We start from the raw sequence: 17,835 nt of genomic DNA on the forward strand, positions 1-17,835 counted from the left end.
TGGGGGGACGCAGGTGGCGCTGTGGGTTAAAGCCTCAGCGCCTAGGACTTGCCGATCGAAAGGTCGGCGGTTCGAATCCCTGCGGCGGGGTGCGCTCCCGCTGCTCGGTCCCAGCGCCTGCCAACCTAGCAGTTCGAAAGCACCTCCGGGTGCAAGTAGATAAATAGGGACCGCTTACCAGCGGGAAGGTAAACGGCGTTTCCGTGTGCGGCTCTGGCTCGCCAGATGCAGCTTGTCACGCTGGCCACGTGACCCGGAAGTGTCTCCGGACAGCGCTGGCCCCTGGCCTCTTAAGTGAGATGGGCGCACAACCCCAGAGTCTGTCAAGACTGGCCCGTACGGGCAGGGGTACCTTTACCTTTACCTTTAAGGAAAAGTGGGACATTCTGGGATCAAATCAGTAACCAGGACGGCTTCTCTAAATCAGGGACGTCCTTGGAAAATAGGTATACTTGGAGGGTCTGCATTGAATTGTTCTTGGTGACAAACTGAAAGACAGCACTGCTCACCTCACAAATATTTTTTTTTCCCCTTTCCCCTTTTTGGTTGGCCCAGTGGTACAGCTGCATCATCTCTTTTTGTATATCAGGGAGGGATTTGAAGGACTTGAAACCCTCATGAGCGGTCTTGGAAGTGATGACTGCTGTGTGAGGAAATAATGTTCTCCACAGAACAGGCGAACAGTTGCAACGACAACAGGATTTTAAGAATTGCCAAGGCAGGTTTTCTGCCTTGCAAGCACAGCCGAATACACAAACGCATATAGCAGTTCATGGATGCTCTCTTCCCCTTACTCCTCTCCCTGCTACCCACATTTTGAATGCTACTGTGACACAGAGAACAGTGCTGTGCTGAAAGAGTTAAATTTTCTCTCGCACCCCTTGATAAAACAATTCTACAGTAAATATTTTAATTAAGTTTTCTTGGAGAACACAAAGGTTCATCTAGACACAGGTCACATTGACAGCGCTAAACAGCATGGCAAGATTTATGAGCTCCCCTTGTTTACCCAGGAATGTAAAAATTTCCCTTTCTAAATGGGACAGTCTTATCTTTATTATTCCAGGGCCCTTTCAGTTTACAGTTGTGCTGTAAGCAATGTTTCTGAAGCTTATTTCGGGATTCCTAAATAAATGAACAGACAAAATTAATGCTTGGTGCCAGCAATCTTAACATTTTTATATATTTTGTGATTGAGAGTTAAGTCTTGCTAAACAGAGGCAGGAGAAGAGGGGAGAGAGAAAAATTGACTGCTGTACTTTATTTATACAGAATTTATGTGATAACAGACAGTAAATTGAGCTTCTGGAAATAAACCTTGTTTACAAATCTTTTTTTTTTTAAAAAAAAGAAAAAAGTGGAAGCCAAGCTATGATGACTTGAATTTCAAGTCTTGGTAACATCAAAGAGTGCATCTCTCCTTTTTAATCTAATATCTGTCAAAATGGATGTCTTCATGCATCTTATTTATCTGAGCCCTAGGAACATGTGGCTCTGCTAACCTACTCATGCTCTAGCTAGGTTGTTATAAACTATTTCCCCTCCCTTTAGTGAAAAGGCCAAAAGCCAATTTTTATTGGCTGCAGGATTCATCTTCCTCCCTTGCCTGCACTGAAATGATCAAATGTTAGAGGCATTGTCCTAGCCTTGATGTCTACAGGAAACGTTGACTTCCACATCTTTGTACAAACTCAGAGTCTTTGTGTTCTGCAGAGAACTTTCCAATACGCCTTGTCAATAATAATTGGGAAAACAGCTAATCTTGAGGTTCAGGAGAGACTATTACTTGCTTCCTTAAATAAATGATAGGCTACAGAATAGAACAGCTGACCAGGGCGGGAGGGGGGGCGTGTTGGAGAGCTGTTCCCATCGGCTGATTTTAAAATCAGATAAAATAATGAGGGAGGTCCTAGCTGGAACAAAGAGTACCATTTGTATGCTAAAAATATTGGAAGAATGTTTGCAGACCAGACCATCTGTGTTTTGTTTCCAGTAACAATTAGTAATGCCATTATCTCCCCCCCCCCTCGCCTTGTGTTAGTTAGAGCAGACTTCGGCAACTGGGTGCTCTCTGCTGTTGGGAGTTGTAGTTCAAAGCATTTGCAAGGCATCAGGTTGCTGAAGGCTGACCTAGAGACACAGCTTTGTAGGGCTCAGTCCCAGAAGATGTGAAGAGACAGGGAAGCTGAAGGAAGAGATCCTGGATGAATGTGACCTTTAATAAGTTCTGATATAGACTGACATACACAGCAAAGCTCTGACTCATATGCCCATTGTATCCGCACTTCCCAAATGTTCTGGTGCACTTATTGACTTTAAAAAGTGTATAAAAATAGTTTAAATGAGTAGTTTGAGAGGAAATAGAAACACATATTGTGGGATATTTAAATATCTTTTTGTGTGTGTATATCTTTTTATTAAAAATTGGATTATTGTGGAAATGGATGCAACAGACTGATGCATGAGCACAGGCTTATATGAAAGTAGCATAGACCAGAAATTAGAGTGATTTACTCGTCCTTAGCTGGGAGTTCTTCTGAGTGCATGAAGTGTTTTCATCAGTCAGCCATGAAATCAGAGCCAGGATCCACAATGAGTTTATTGGTTTGTTTGTTTTTCAATACCAGAACTGGTATTTTAGAAATGAAGGAATTTTAATGTTAATTTTTTTTCTTACTGGTTTCTTTTTATGTTTCATAGGAAGATAAGCTGCCTTTATATAAGCTTTGTCCATCTAGCCAAGCATTGCAAAGCCTGGTTGGCAGCTGCTCTCCAGGTTCTTAGCACAGGTCTTCCACATCACCTGTTATCTGAGATCTCTCAACTGGAGATACCAGAAATTAATCAATTGATCCCTTCTGCATGCAAAGCAAGTGTCCTGATACCCTCAGTATTCAGGATCTGGCATAGTTTGCCATTCATAGAATAGTTTAACAATCAGTCACTCTTCCCAGTGAACTAAAGGAAAGAGAGGTGACTCCAAACGGTTCTTAGCACCCTTAACAAACTACAGGCCCCAGGATATTTTCTTTGGGGGGGAGGGAAGGGAGACAAAGTTTAAAGTGGTATCATAGTGCTTTCAATGTATAGTGCAGATATGACCTAACACTTGTTGAGATTCTGCACAAGTTGCTTACCCATCACTAACCACCAGGTGGGAGATTGTTTAAAAAGAAGAAGATAAGAATCATATGATAGCTGGCAAGCCATCTATAGGGATGGTAGAATTTTTCCCCGTCTGCATTTCTAAGAGAACTGACTTAATTTATATCTCATGATTTAATACAGGGGTCAGCAAACTAAGGTCTGCGGGCTGGATCAGGCCCAATTGCCTTCAGGATCCAGCCCGCAGGCTGTCTGTGGATCGGCGTGGGGATTTTGTTTGTTCGTGCTGCGCTATCCCCCCCCCGCCGCCGCACCATTCGATTCCCCCCCTCCCTCACACACACCGCGCCACCACCGCCTCCCTCCCTCCTTCTGGGTTCTCCCCGCCCTGCCTAGAGGAGGAAGGGGGTTGGGCTGAGCTGTCTGAGCACCATTTTAAGTAGCCCCTCTCCAGAGCCAGCCCTTTCATACCACTCATCTTCCCTCCGCTGCCGCCACTGCCCTGGTGCTCCTGTGGGCCAGAGAGCGGAGTGGACGAGCTCTCTCTGCTTGGCTAGAAGCAGCAGAGGCGGTGGCGGCAGCAGCCCCTGGGAAGGTAAGCGCAGCGACTGGAGGGTGTGGGGGGGAGGACTACTTGCCCCACCTCTTCTTCCAGCTCCCTCCCCCCAGTGCTGCTTCTCTGACCCGCCACAAGGTCTGAGGGGCAGTGGACCAGCCCGCGGCTAAATATTTTTGCAGACCCCTGAACTAATACATGGATTGGAATGCAGTTATACTTCAACTAATACATGGATTGGAATGCAGTTATACTTCAGGTTTCACACTAGGATCCCAGTGTTTCAGGGGGCAGGATCTGTTAGCTGCCTGCCATTTTAACTGACCACATTTAAGGATGGTTGAGGAATTTGATTTCTGTGAATTCCAGTGTGAACAGACCTGATCAAAACCTCTTATACCTGTGCTCCCTAAACTCCCCTCCCCCCCATGAACCATGAATCACTTGAAGATGGCTGAGTGTCTCAGCAGACTACTTTATGATTTTTCTGCCTGTCGTATGCAAATTATTTTCAATTGTGGGTTGTTGTTTTTTTGGAATTTGATTTTTGTAGAATTCAAATTGTAAGAAAAGAAAATACAACAAAAGAAGTAATAAATGTAAAAATAAATAAATCATAATGACTGTTTAATGTGATGAATCTGCTACCTCTCAACCAGAATGAACCTTGCAGACCGTTGGTTGCTTGCAGGCCACAGTTTGGGAGCCCCTGTCTTACACTAATGTGTTCACTGGGATATAATTGTCTTTTGGTTTTCACAATTGTCCCCCCAAATTGATGCAAATTTATGCTCAAACCACCCTGTCAAAACATGTTAGCATACCCTCCAACATGTTGCTGCAGAAAACCGGGACACATGCCTTCCGGGATGCTCTCCTGCAGGAGTCACATGACCCATGTGCTTTGGGGCGCCATGTTTTCTAGAGCACATCCCCCAAACAGGATCCCCCGATTTAATGGGGGGGGTGCAGTTGAGGGGTTTGCATTAGGTATGTTTATTTTGTAATAAAAAGTACCATTGGAGTTGCATACGTTGAAACAAAATAAGTATTTTCTTTTCATACGGTGCGTGGGATCGAATGGATTTGAAAATGAACACATGTGCAATGGCTTGCAGTTCACATTTCAACAGCTTGCAGTGCTACCACTGCTAACAGCAAGTCAAGCCATTGGTAGGTGGACACTGATGTAGCATGGAGGGTTCTCTGATAGGGCACCCCTGAAACCTGCAGCTGGCCCTGAGTTTTTTTTGCACTGTTTTCATTTGGACTCTGGCCTGGGATTGCAGCTGGAGCTTCTCTTGTCCTCAATAGGAATATACAGATGAGGAGCCTGGATCAGGAGAAAGGTCCATCTTGGTCCAACACCCTGTTCTCACAGTGGCCTAGCAAATGCCTGTGCAAAGGCCACAAGCAGGATCTATGTGAAACAGCACCCTCTCCCATTGTGATTGCCAGCAACTGATATAGTGGACATAGCATGTAGCCAATGTGATTGGTAGCCGTGGGTGTTCAGAGGCAATCCCTGGGCTGCCATTTGGGAGATCAAGGAAGCCATTCCCTTTCCCTCTGGTGCTTGAAACCACATGTTCCTCAGGAGTCCTTATCTCTTTCTGGTTATTCTTACAAGTTGAGCATAATGGTCTTAAAAGGCACTCCTTTTTATGCAATGTGGTCTTGAATAGATTGAAGCAGAGGCCTTTGAACCTTTCCGTGAACCTTGACACCCGCCTTTTCTCCCTGCAATCTCTGTGCCCCTCAGTTTCAGGCTTTGCCTTTTTTTGTTTTAATTTCCAAATTGGATCCATGCAATCTGTTAAGCTGGTTTGTGAAGTTTCCCTTTCTGCGTCTTCACTGTCTCCAGCCAGACAATGAAAACAAAGATACAGTAGGATTCATTTTCTCATTATTGATTTCACGTGCCAGCTGCCAGCTGTTTTTGCTTGTTCGTTTATATAACCCTCCGGGCAACTTTTTTTTTAAAAAAGTACTTTTCTTTGACCATCTGCTAAATGCAGTTGGTTTAATAATTAAAGACTTGCCGTCCTTTTCCCCCAACAAACACAACTGCTGCCATATTTGCAGCTGAGAGATCAACATTTCTGGTGTGTCTGTGTGCGTCTATTCCTCTGTCGGACTATTCCCCTTTAGAGACAAATTCACAGCAATAGAGTTTTTAGATAGATAAATTAAATAGATGAATAAATAAGATAAATGGAAAGACAGGCTAAATACATAAAATAATGTTGGATAGATTTTGTCTCATTTACCCATAGCAGGGATTTTATGCATTGAGAATCCAGATAAAACTTCTTACACACTTTGCAGATTCTCATGTTTGCCATATACCTCCTTGTGCACACTGACGATATTTAGCTTTTCACTGTGCTGCCTTGCAACCACATCCACTGTGCACAACACACACTCTCCTGCTCATTGTTCTGAGTAGTGCATAAAGACATCATATTGCAGCTCAGCAGAGAAGTCTCTGTTTGTTTTCGTGATGTCTTGACAGTGACAGCTATTTCTGCAGTGACGTTTGGATGTCTGTGTTTCGCCATCTGTTTTGCTCCTGGCAAGGGATAGTGAGGCTGGTAATGCTTCAGAGATGGAAAGGTACGGCTATTCCCTTCAGTCCCTAACAATCTGAAAGAAAAAAAGAATCAGCTGGAAGCACAAATCCTTTGCATTTATGAGCTCCTTGATTTGATCTTGCCAGAGATTTTGAGGCTTAAACTGGGAATCCCATCGGCTGAGACATGAGCTTGCCTACAGACTACCTGCACTCAGAGATCTCTCCAGGTGCAAAATATAGGAACGAGGCAGGCTGCCATAAACCGATTCAGATTATTGTTTCATCTAGCTCAGCATTGCCCACACTGACTGGCAGCAACTCTCCAGGATTTCAGGCAGGATGCTTTCTCATACACACCTGGAGAGGCTGGGGATTGAAACTAGGACCTTCTGCATGCAAAGCAGATGCTCTGACACTGAGCTGTGGCCCTTCCCCAGATGGGAACAGGACCGTGTAATATTGACCCTCAGATTGACAGACAGTATGAAGCCTCTGGATTGGCCTGGTATATAGTCACTTTTGCCTTTGCCTGGCCTACAGAGAAGGAATTTCTGCCTGTTCCTCTTTTTTGGCTTCCAGCAAAAGCCCTTGCTTTTAAAAATAAATTAAATTTATTTATTAAATTAGTATACTGCCCTTCATCTGAAGATCTCAGGGCATAAAAATACAAACTAAAAACCCAGAATACATATTAAAAACAAGAAAGGAATAAACCTATTAACCCTCCTCCCACATTGTTTTTACTATAATAAGAATTATTCATTAAATTTCTATATAGGCAACAAATCATTTCGTGGGTGCTCAAAGCATGCGTGGCTATGCAGTCATGCATCACCGCGAACCCAGAAGTGGCGGGAAAGGGCATAATGGGGCAGGTCTGTACATGCTCTGCCGTCACACTCAATGACCCGGAATGCAACCCCCTTGCAAATTGGGGTATGTATATGTTTGTCTGTACTTCCCTGCATCTGATGGATCACAGGATGGTTTGCAATATAAAATCAAAAAAATACATAACATAGCAACAAACAAACAAATCCCCTCCCCCCAGTTTAAAAGGCAGTGGACTAAAGGCCTGGGAGGAGAGGGATGTTTTTGCATGGACCCAGGGCTGACAGTAGAATTGCCATCCATCCCTAGAAAAATGGGACCACCCCGTTTTTGGACAGAAGTACCCCCCCCCCAGTATTCAAGCTCGGCTGGCCCCAAATGGGAGTGTCTACCCCAGCCCGCTGCTTGTCTACATGAGATTAAGGAAGAGAGGGGCCAGGGTGGTGAGGGAGGCAAGAGGCCGAATGTGATGAACCCCCCTCCAAGAAGGAGAGTCGAGGATTTGGAGTCATGAGAGTGTATGTGTCCCCAATCCCACCCCAACCTGTCTTTTATTTTGCCCGACCTGTCCTGTATTTTGCTGACCAAAGACGGCAACCCTAGTTGAGACCACTCCAGGTGTTCACCCTCACCTTTTCTGAATGTTTTTCAGACTGATGACTGTTAATGCAGCTATCTATGCTCAACTAACCTTTATGGCCACCAGGTTAGAAACCACCTAAATCAGGATGTGATTGGGCAAGACTCCTTACAAGTTGGATTTTACAGGATTTTAACCTTTTGTCCATTTCCTTCTATCACCCCCCTTTCCCAAAAGAAAAACAGAAGTACTTTCAAAAATCTGATTGAAGACTTGTGAAAAACAGATTTCAGAGCCATAATGTGCATGTGAACATCTTTCTGAGTGTGGTATGCATCCTGTTTATACTTAAGGTTACAAATAATAATAAAAAGACTACTAAGGAACTCAGAATAAGTTCATAAACTCTTCTTGCTTTGAATGATAAAAAGTTTGATTTGCTCTTTATACAGTTGTTCATTTGCCATCTTGTTTTGAAGGACAGCCAAAAAAACCTTCCTCCAATTTACCATTTTCTTCAAATCTATCTTCAACCTGACCTGCAAGATTGTTCTCTTGAGAGGTGAAAAGGGGTAATCCTCTTTTTAGAAACGACAACAACAATCTTTTAATCTTTGGGTCCTTTCGAGAACTGTTTCTGCTGTAATAATTTGGTTTTGTTTTGCTGCAGAACTGTTTGTACAGTCTCCCATTCCTTGCCACATAATTTGTTCACAAGGCAGTGCAGATATTTATGTTTGTGATGGCGATCTTAAAAAATTGTGCTGGCATTTTTTCCTTCAATAGGACTAAATGAGCCTGAAGAAGGAAATGGTTGTGTGTTTTCTTAATGAGATCAAAAGATAGCCATATTTTTCCTTTTGAGATCACTGTATTTGTTTGTCTAAAAGATTTTTTATACTTTTCATATAAACACATATAAACTCTATTCCAGACAGCTGTTGTACTCAGGAACTCTTTATTACTTGTAAAATTGATATAAACAAGTTTACTTACCAATGTTATCTTGATTGCTAGAGTTGACAGCAGGGATAAGGGGATCCGTACACTTTTAGGCCTTCTTCATACAACCACTGAATGCATGACTGCCCAGTGGTATCATTTGCAGCCATGGCGGAGGGGGCTTGTGCACTGAATAACAGGGCTATATGGCTGGTCCATTAGGGCGCAGGAGCACTGCCCCACCAACTGCAGTTTGCCCTTAGCCAGCCCTTAGCTTGGTTTTTTAATTTGCAACCAGTTTAGACTTCCTGGCTCACAGTAGAACTCAACAGGGAGGAGGATGAGGGCAAAACTAGATGTAGTTGCCTTTGCTTGTCTCTTGCTTCCTACCAGAAACAATGTGCAGCAGCCACTACATAGAGTAAAAGAATTATAGAGTTGGAAGGGCCCCCAAGGGTCATCTAGTCCAACCCCCTGCGATGCATAGAAAAAACAAACCATTGTAAGAGTAACTTGTCTACTTTTTGCTTTTTGATCACTCAGCTATTCGCCCCATATGCATAGTGCAGTTGCCTCTGGTTGGAGCGGAACCAATGGTCATAAATCTGGTGTGTCAATTCAGATGCCACACCAAAATAATTAGCACAAGCCATGGCTTGCAAACACATTTCAAGACATGAAATTCCAGTTTGTTGACCAATTGCAAACCATCTCATGCCACACCAAAATGTACTTAAGCTCTCTGAACAAGGATCTGGCACAATTTTTTAATTGAATCATTGTAACACACGGTCCAGAGGGCAGGGCTTATTTCAGAATAGCCCTATTTCGGACCTGTTGGACTTTTTGGTCTGCTCCTGCAAGCCAGTTCTTGAGTTGTAAAAAATCCCCATGGATCTCTTTAGTGCCCTTTGTGTTCTGTTTTGGTTTGGTTTCAGGGATAGGGAAACTGTGGCCCTCCAAATATTTTTGACTCTTGACTCCCATGAAGGAGCGTCTCCACTCCCATCGTTCTGAGGTCCAGCGCCGAAGGCCTTCCGGCGGTTCCCTCACTGCGAGAAGCCAAGTTACAGGGAACCAGGCAAAGGGCCTTCTCGGTAGTGATGCCCTCCCTGGGTAACGACTTCCCACTAGATGTCAAAGAGAACAACAACTACCAGACTTTTAGAAGACATCTGAAGGCAGCCCTGTTTAGGGAAGCTTTTAATGTTTGATGTAGTATTAAGGTATTGTAATATTTTGTTGGAAGCCGCCCAGAGTGGCTGGGGGAACCCAGCCAGATGAGTGGGGTATAAATAATAAATTATTATATTATTATTATTATTATCAGGGCCTTCCAGTATGGCCAACTCTCAGACCAGTGACACCTTGGGCAGCGACGGGGTGGGGTGGGGTGGCACACAGATTTCTCAGCCTCGCCATATGGGATTTCATGGGATTGCCCTTGGTTTCCCTGAGACGAGTTTTCGTGGTATCATAGAATTGCAGAGTTGGAAGGGACCTGAGGGTCATTCCATCTAATCTCTTGCAATGGAGGAACTTAGATGTGCTGGATCTATTGAGGCTTTCTTCAAAAAGCAGCATTTTAAGTTCACAGATTAAATTATTCATTTGGTAGTTCACGCTTTGAAAAGGCAAACCTCAGTAAAAGAAAATGTTACAGTAACACCCTATAACTTGCCAGAACTGAAAGAACATCTAGTCAGTCTTCTTATCATTCTCTGCTTCTCCCAAGCTTTATAAAGCAGATATTTTAAATCTACCTGCTAGTGATATTCCCACCTCCCAACTGCAGGGCAGAATTATGCGCAATCACCTTGCTTTTTTTAAAAAAAGAAAAGGCAGGGCAGCCACCTGGATAGTTTTCCTTTTAGACCAAGCAGAGAAGGTCACTGAAGGCACCTCTAAGATCTCCCTGAAATGACTTGTCCTCAGTGACTGCTTTCCTGGAGTATTAACAGAAATGGTGCTACATGACTGAATTTCTGTTTAAAATTCATACCACATTTGGAATGGGAGTGAGGAGAGGAGAGAAGGGGCCCACCTTTAAAAAAAAACAAAGTTGTATAGTTTTGTCAGTTTTGTACAGTCCTGGTATATGCGGCAGTGGAGTAGAATGTAAGTTTCCTGTAGTGGCTGTAACTTTTTGCATGAGGGCCTAGTAGTAAGGCAGGGAGGTCTGAGGCTGTATCAACCAGATCCAGCCAAAGCCCAGATCTTCCTAGTTCAGTTAAGGATTCAGGCTTTGGCCAGATCACATGCATAGCCTTAGAAACCACTTCCCCCTCCCCAGGCACAGAGATAAAAACCTAGTGGTACAATGTGAGTACATATATGCCCTGGGGGTGACTAACAGAAGCCCCAAATTTCCATTATAGAAAAGGTTTATTTTTTGGGGGGGTAGGATTAATCCCCACTTTCTCCAAGTCCACAGCTCTGATCCAAATTGCCCTCCCTTTGGGGGGGGGGTGGAATATGTTTGGAAATAGCTTCAGTGACTCCCCATGTCAAGTCTACGTTGGCCTGTGGTCTGCGGAGATGTGCTAAAATGTTAGACACATGTGCTCTTTAAGGAGCAAAGGTTGAAGCGGGGTTTAACTGGAGAAAAATACAGACTTGCTCCAAGAGCTAGAAAGGGAGAGGTTGTGTCACCTCTTTTTTTCACTGCAAGCTAACTCAAACAGGCATCCATGAGTTTTCTCCTTTCCAACCCACCCTGCTATGTCACGAAAAGAGCAACCAATTCAAGTGACATGCAACTTGATGGCGAAAGGAATAAGACTTTGGAATAATTAAAACAATTAGCACAGGCTGAATTGAAAGGAGGAAATGAGTGTGAATGTCACCGAGTAAGAGAACGGAGAATAAATGTGATAATTCGGGGGGGTGGGCATGCCACCCTTCCTGTGGAGCCTGAGGCTGAGGGTGGGGATTCACAGCTTTCATTAACAAAAAAGGGCAGAAGTTGTAGTGTTTGTGGTTTGGAGATGGCAACTGTGCTGAAGTTTGATAAGAAGGTACATAAATCCTGTGCACTGGCAGTCAACTCATTCAGCAGATCGCTGTTTGGCCTAAGCCAGCCACATAGAAGGCGGAAGTAACAGCAGGCTCAGGGGAACCCTGAGGTTTGCAGAAGTACGAAAATATTTAGCAGAGGGATGGAAAACTGGCCAATGAGGATCGGATAGAATTCAGTTGCCACAGAGTTCTGGCTGTTGGAGGGAAGGGAATGGAGCCATAACCAGACCCAGTGCCGTGATTTCCTTGGAGAGGGTGGTTGGATGCTGAGGAGGAGTGGGAGGAGATTGGAGAGCTGGAGTTGGGATGACCTCAGGGAGGTTCCTAGTTGAACAAGGGAGGAGGAACTGGGAGCCTCAAAAGGAGTCTGACCCAGACAAGAGGCCCAGCAGGCTGGGAGGTGGAGAACTGGATCCCAGGAAGGGACAATGCCACTTGTCAGAAGAGCAGTCTGCTCCTCTGGCACTAGATATCCCGAGACCCTCTGCATCAGGAGAAGATCACAGGGGAAGGGCCATAGCCGAGCAGTAGCACATGTGCTTTGCACATGGAAGTTCTTTGGTTCAATCCCTGGCATCTCCAGCAGTGCTGGGGAAGATTCCCTGTTTGAAAGGCCAGAGAGCTGCTGCCAGTCAAAGTAGACAATACTGGCTTAGCATACGGCAGCTTCCTGTGTTCCTAAGATGTCAAGCTGGCTCCAACTCTGCTCCCATTTCCAAGGATGCAGCAGTGCTAGTGCATGCTAATCTATGCCTTGCTAGGCCTACACATCCCATCCCACTTAGCAGTTATGATACATTTTACACGCATAGTAGAGCAGCCATGGTGGCTCAAACCTGATGGCCCTGTGCCATGTTTGTGTCTCTAATATAGAAGCTGTGTGGACCTCTGTGCATATATTTGCTGCTTTTGATAAAGGTTCACAGAGCCAAAGTATCACAGAAATTTGGACATTGGCATGGCACCAAAACGAAAGTGAAAGCTAAACATGTTTCAGCAAACAGGAGTTGGAAATGTGGTTTGGGGCAAGGATAGATAGACCATGTGCTCCCATTGTCAGTTTTGAGACGCAGCCTTCTCATAAGCTGCCACTGAGTTCTAATTCTGGCAAGGTAGGTGAGGGCCAAGTAGCTCAGAATTGTCTACACTGACTGGCCATGGTTTCAGGCAGGGAATATATCCAGCCCTACCTGGAGATTCTGGGTGATTGAACCTGGGACCTTCTGCATGCAAAGGAGATGAGCTATGGAAGAAAGGAAGCAAGCTGCTGGGGGTGGAGCCTGTTCTGTTTGGTTCTGGCACCTAGATTTTGGACTACTCACCCCAGGCATGTTTACAAAGACTGTACCTTAATAATTTAAGTGCCAAGGAAAATGGTTTCTGTTTCTGTTAAGGGTCTTGACCAACCTTCCCCAACCCTGGTGTCCTCCAGGGATCTCACCAGACCCACCCAGTGTAACTGGCAGTCAAATCAGCCCCTTTTCTTGTTTTTTATTCCTTCTTTTAATGTTTCAGATGGTTTGCTGTTAGCCACCTTAGATCTGTGGGAAGTGGGAAGGGTGTGTGTGAGATTTTAAGCAAATTAATAAAACAGCTAAGCCAGGCTCTTCATCAGGAGTAGTTACATTTAAGCATAAGGGGAGGGTGAAACATGTCCACACTTTCATCTTCAAAGATTCTGACACCTTGCTTTCTGAGAGAGAGAGAGAGAGATTGCAGCCCAAAGATATTGACGTTTGCTGGCTATAAGGTAGTGGCACGTCCCATTCTCTCCATTCCTGCCATGGGAAGGTTGAGGAGTGAGGCTGAGGAGCTGTCCAGCAGGTGAGAGACCAAGGTGTTCCATATTGCAGGGTAGCTGTCCAGCAGGAGAATCACTGACTAAGCAACTCTGTGGCCTGCTGTGCTTCCCCACACCTCCCTAGCCTAGAGTGTCATCAGGACCCTTCTCTAGAAGGTTTTATTGGATTCTTTGTAAAGAAGCCAGTAACAGATACGTATCCTGTAATCAGCCACTGTCTACAACTGTTGGCTTGATGTACTAGCCAACCATTACTTATGGTTGCTATCAATCATTCCTCCTTCTTTCCCCCCTTGAAGAAAGAAGGAAATGTTTGTGTTGGGCCTTGGGAACAGAAGTACTCCCCAGAAGGGAATAGGTGCCTGCTGCTGGTGAATGGGCAATTATATTTATTGAACCCTGTTTATGAGGTACAAAACAGGGCACCAAAAATATGGTATTCCCTCTCTTGGGAAGTCCACCAGAACATGCTCTTTTCTGTTTTTCGGAAGAAGGCAAGGTACAAGTTGTTGAGAAGTTTTTTTTATCCTGTTGCAGATTATAAATTGTGGTTCTTCCTGAGATATTGGGTTATTTTGTGGTCGGGGAATTGTTACTGCTCTTTTGTTTTGTTTTTATAATCATTTGCATTAATAGTTTGTAGATTGCGATCTGAATTTCCTCCCCAGATGGGAACCCAGAATATAAATACAATAAATAAAAAATTCTGGCTCTGCCACCACCAACAAAAACCTGACAGCCACCCAGGAGGCCAATGAAAACAAACACAAAACATGGCCCAATCATCTGGTTAGAAACTCTTAATTAGCAACAGATAAAGCTGCCTTCTGCTCTGTTAGTCCATAGGTTTGCCTAGCTCAGTGTTGTCAGCATCAGTGGTGGCTAAGCTCGTGGCCATTCAGGTGTTGCCAAACTTCAACTCCCATCATCCCTGGGCCATTGGCCATGCTGACTTGGGCTGATAGGAGCAACCTCTTAAGAACATCAACCTCTAGTTCAGCAACCTCTTAAGGACATCAGGTTGGCCACCCTCAGGTGTACACTGCCTGGCAGTGCCTTCTCCAAGGTTTCAGGTAAGGATTTTCCCATTCCTTCCTGGAGATGCCAGGGATTGAAGCTGGGGCCTTCTGCATGAGCTACAGCTGCTCTCTCCAATAAGTGGATCAAGTACAGATTGATATAAGTGTATCATGACCATTAAGCATAAGTTTTTGGAGTGAGAAGGAACATTCTGATGAGAAGCTTTTGAACTTCATTCAAGGTTAAAGCATCATGAATGGCCTCAGGTGCACAGTCTACTCTGAAAGAAAGAAATCGCCAATGTTGCTGTTTTCTTCCCGTTATTCCCCACAGTTTCCCTTTTGGGAAAAGGAAGATCGAAGAACAGAGAAGACAGGACTTGCTTGCGGCATTTTGTTAGAAACATAAGCAGCTACACCCACAAGCTGATCCTATGTTTGTTTTTTTCCCTTTTTGAAACAGGAAGATATGTTACGGTGACTTCCTTCTTTCTCTTTTGCTTCAGCATTGTTGCCATCATCAGCTGAAGAAGAAAACTTTCATAGAGATTAAATAGTTCTTCAACAGCTACTGGAAGGGATCTGTTGTTGTTGTTGTACATATGAAATAGATCAAAGCCATCAGTTTAAAGAGTACAGGGAAACTTGCTTTTCACAAAGGCCAGAGTTGAATGTTTAAATCATGGCTTAGGAAAAAAACAAGGATTGAGTGGCTGCAATAAACAAATCTCGATTTTCGATGACAGGCAGAAATGTACAAGAAAAGGAAGATGATTATGCTTGGGTTATTTGTAATTTATTACATCTGTCCCCTCATAGCTGTTGTAGGAACTGAGTCTTGCACGTCCTCAGAGTTGTTAGGCGACCCTTATTCTCCTCACAGCTACAATTCCTCAAGTGATTTAACATTCACTTTTCTCAAAGAACTCTGGGAATCATAGCTCTCCAGGTAGGGTATCCTAATAATGCTCAGCACCCTTAACAACCTACACTTCCTAGATTTCTTTGAGGAGGAAGCCATGGCTATCTTCGAGGAGGAAGTGGAATCATAGTGCAGATGCAGCCTAGTTACGCTTGAGCATTTCTGACAGTTGCTTCTTCTTCTTCTGGGTTCAATTGGATTTAAAAAGAACTGTCCTCCTGATAAGCCAGAGCACTGAGTGTTTCCATGACATACATGACATCTTACTCTTAATCACTTTCCCCTTTCTGTTGCATTCCAGATGTGTGTGGATGGATGAGAGAGCCTGGCAATGTTATCAGAAGCATTTCTTAATAAGAAAGGTAACCCAAGGAGTTAGCATAACAGAAGCTGAGTTGAACTGCTGATTGGAACGCTGAGGTGGATAAAACAAAAGCTTGTTATCTGAGATTTATTTTATAAGGGTCTTTTCCAGCAATCAGAGACCTTCACTTGTTTGCCTGTCTTGCCCTGGACCTTGGCACGTAATTCCACAGTATAGTTGTCTTTCTGACATCCTATTGGCCTTTCCATCAGCATCAATCCGACAGTGTGTTTGTCTAGAAAGGAAACAATTAAATTCCAATCTCTCTTGAAAAATCCTAGCTTTTTAAAGAAAACACACTTAGGCAGTCATAGAATGGTGTTTGAAGAAACAGAGACCGTATCAGAAGCACAATTCGGTAGGCTAGAACATCAGTGTTTGGCTATGAATCCTGCAATTTCAGTAAAAAAAAAAAAAAAAGAGTATAGCCTTTTTCTCCAGCCACATTTTTTTTTAGTGCAGTTTGCATTTCTTTTTTCCAACAGGAGAAGTTTCTAAGCATGATTTGCTGCCCTCTTCTGCTCTCCTACATCAGACTGAGCACTTGATGCAAATGCAAAAAATATTAACTCGAGGTTTTAAATATGTGTGCATGCACATACACAAACAAGATGCGGAATTTCTTTGTGGTAGGAAAAGGAAAGTAGAGCAGAAAGAAATAGGTTCCTTCAGATTTTTACACCCAAGTAGTTTCTTTGGATGGTGTTAGTACTTTGAGTGACTGCCTGTCTCCTGCAAGCTGCTGGGCTGCGCTGCTCTGATGTATTGCAGTGAGTATTCTGAGAGCTGAGCTGCAAGCGGGAATGATTCTGTATATTTGAATGTAGCCACCAGTTGCAGATTCCTAATTAGGTATGTGCTTTGCTCTAAGGATTCAAGCCAGAAAAGGTTCCCCAGCTCTGGGTTTATAGACAAATGGTATATTTTGTCCAGTATATTACTATGTGATACCAAAATATCAAATAATCAGTTTTGCTAAAAAATAAATAAATCCATGTGATATTACGCTGGATTTCCTTATTGTTAAAAACAACAACAACTTTGCATCCCCTGAGAACATGGATTTTGCATAATTCCTTCCTCCCAACAGTTATTTCATCTGTCTTTCACTTCACCTTCTGTTTCTTTCAAAAGCCAGTTGTGATGGAAGTGTTGATTGTTAGCCAGCACTCTTGTGAATCCTCTCCCTCCCTTTGTACAGCTCAGGTTCTCTCATCGTCTGTATAGGTGATGGAGGAAATTATATGTCCTAAAGATAGACAGTCTTATTAGGATTCATTTATAAGAAGGAGTGGAGCTTGTCCCCATGAAAAGGACTGAGTTGGGTTCATGTTCCCTTTTCCAGTTTCCCACATTTTCTAGAAAACTGCAAGCAGTACACAAATGTGCACTATGACTAACTTTGGAAGCAGATAATCTGCTGTGGAAAGTGGTGGAGGAAGATGATTTGGAATTGAATAGTGGGAGGTATAGAAAAGAGTTAAGGTCCTCCCCAACCTTCACAACTCCAAATTTCATCCCCTTGAAGCTTCCATAAAAGACATATACCCATGAGGGTTTTAAACATCTTATTCATTTGCGGCATGTAGTTAATCATCTAATTTAGATGCTTGTTTCAGGGAGTGTGTGGTCCACGCCAGTGAGCTTCTGCAGATTTAGCAGCTGGAACCCTGGTTATGCAGGACCCATGAAGTGATACTAGCCATACTTTCACTATCACAGTGTATGAGGAATCCTTCACACTTAAAAGCTTTTCTCATACATTAATAATATGTACAGGGCTCTGGATAGGAACATAGCTCCTTATAGGTTATATATCAATGTATGGTTCTGAGCGTTTGAAATACTGTACTTTGAATATTTAAGAAATGGGAATCCCACTCAGGGCAAGTGAAGGGACTTGACATCTAATCTAACTCACCAGGTCTTGAGAAGAAGTTGCACACATGTTCAATATTGCACCATTACTCACAGTTGTTGCAGCACTCCATGCAAGCAGCGTTGTAGAGAGCTCTTGTCCTGCTGGGCCGAAATCTGTCCTCCAGTTTTATGTAAACCTTTCTTCCCCTGAACTAGAGGCTTCTATTTTGCTACCTCATTCTTGGGACGTTTTAGAATGTCT

General features: G+C 43.7%; 1 protein-coding gene across 9 annotated transcripts in view; it reads left to right on the forward strand.

Annotated features, from left to right (window-relative positions):
* The window catches only part of DACH2 (dachshund family transcription factor 2), a 326,026-nt gene that overhangs the window by 101,949 nt on the left and 206,242 nt on the right, over nucleotides 1–17,835 (forward strand). The window lies entirely within an intron of this gene.

The sequence above is a fragment of the Podarcis melisellensis genome, assembly GCF_964234715.1.
Source record: "Podarcis melisellensis genome assembly, chromosome: Z".
NCBI classification, from domain to species: Eukaryota; Metazoa; Chordata; class Lepidosauria; order Squamata; family Lacertidae; genus Podarcis; species Podarcis melisellensis.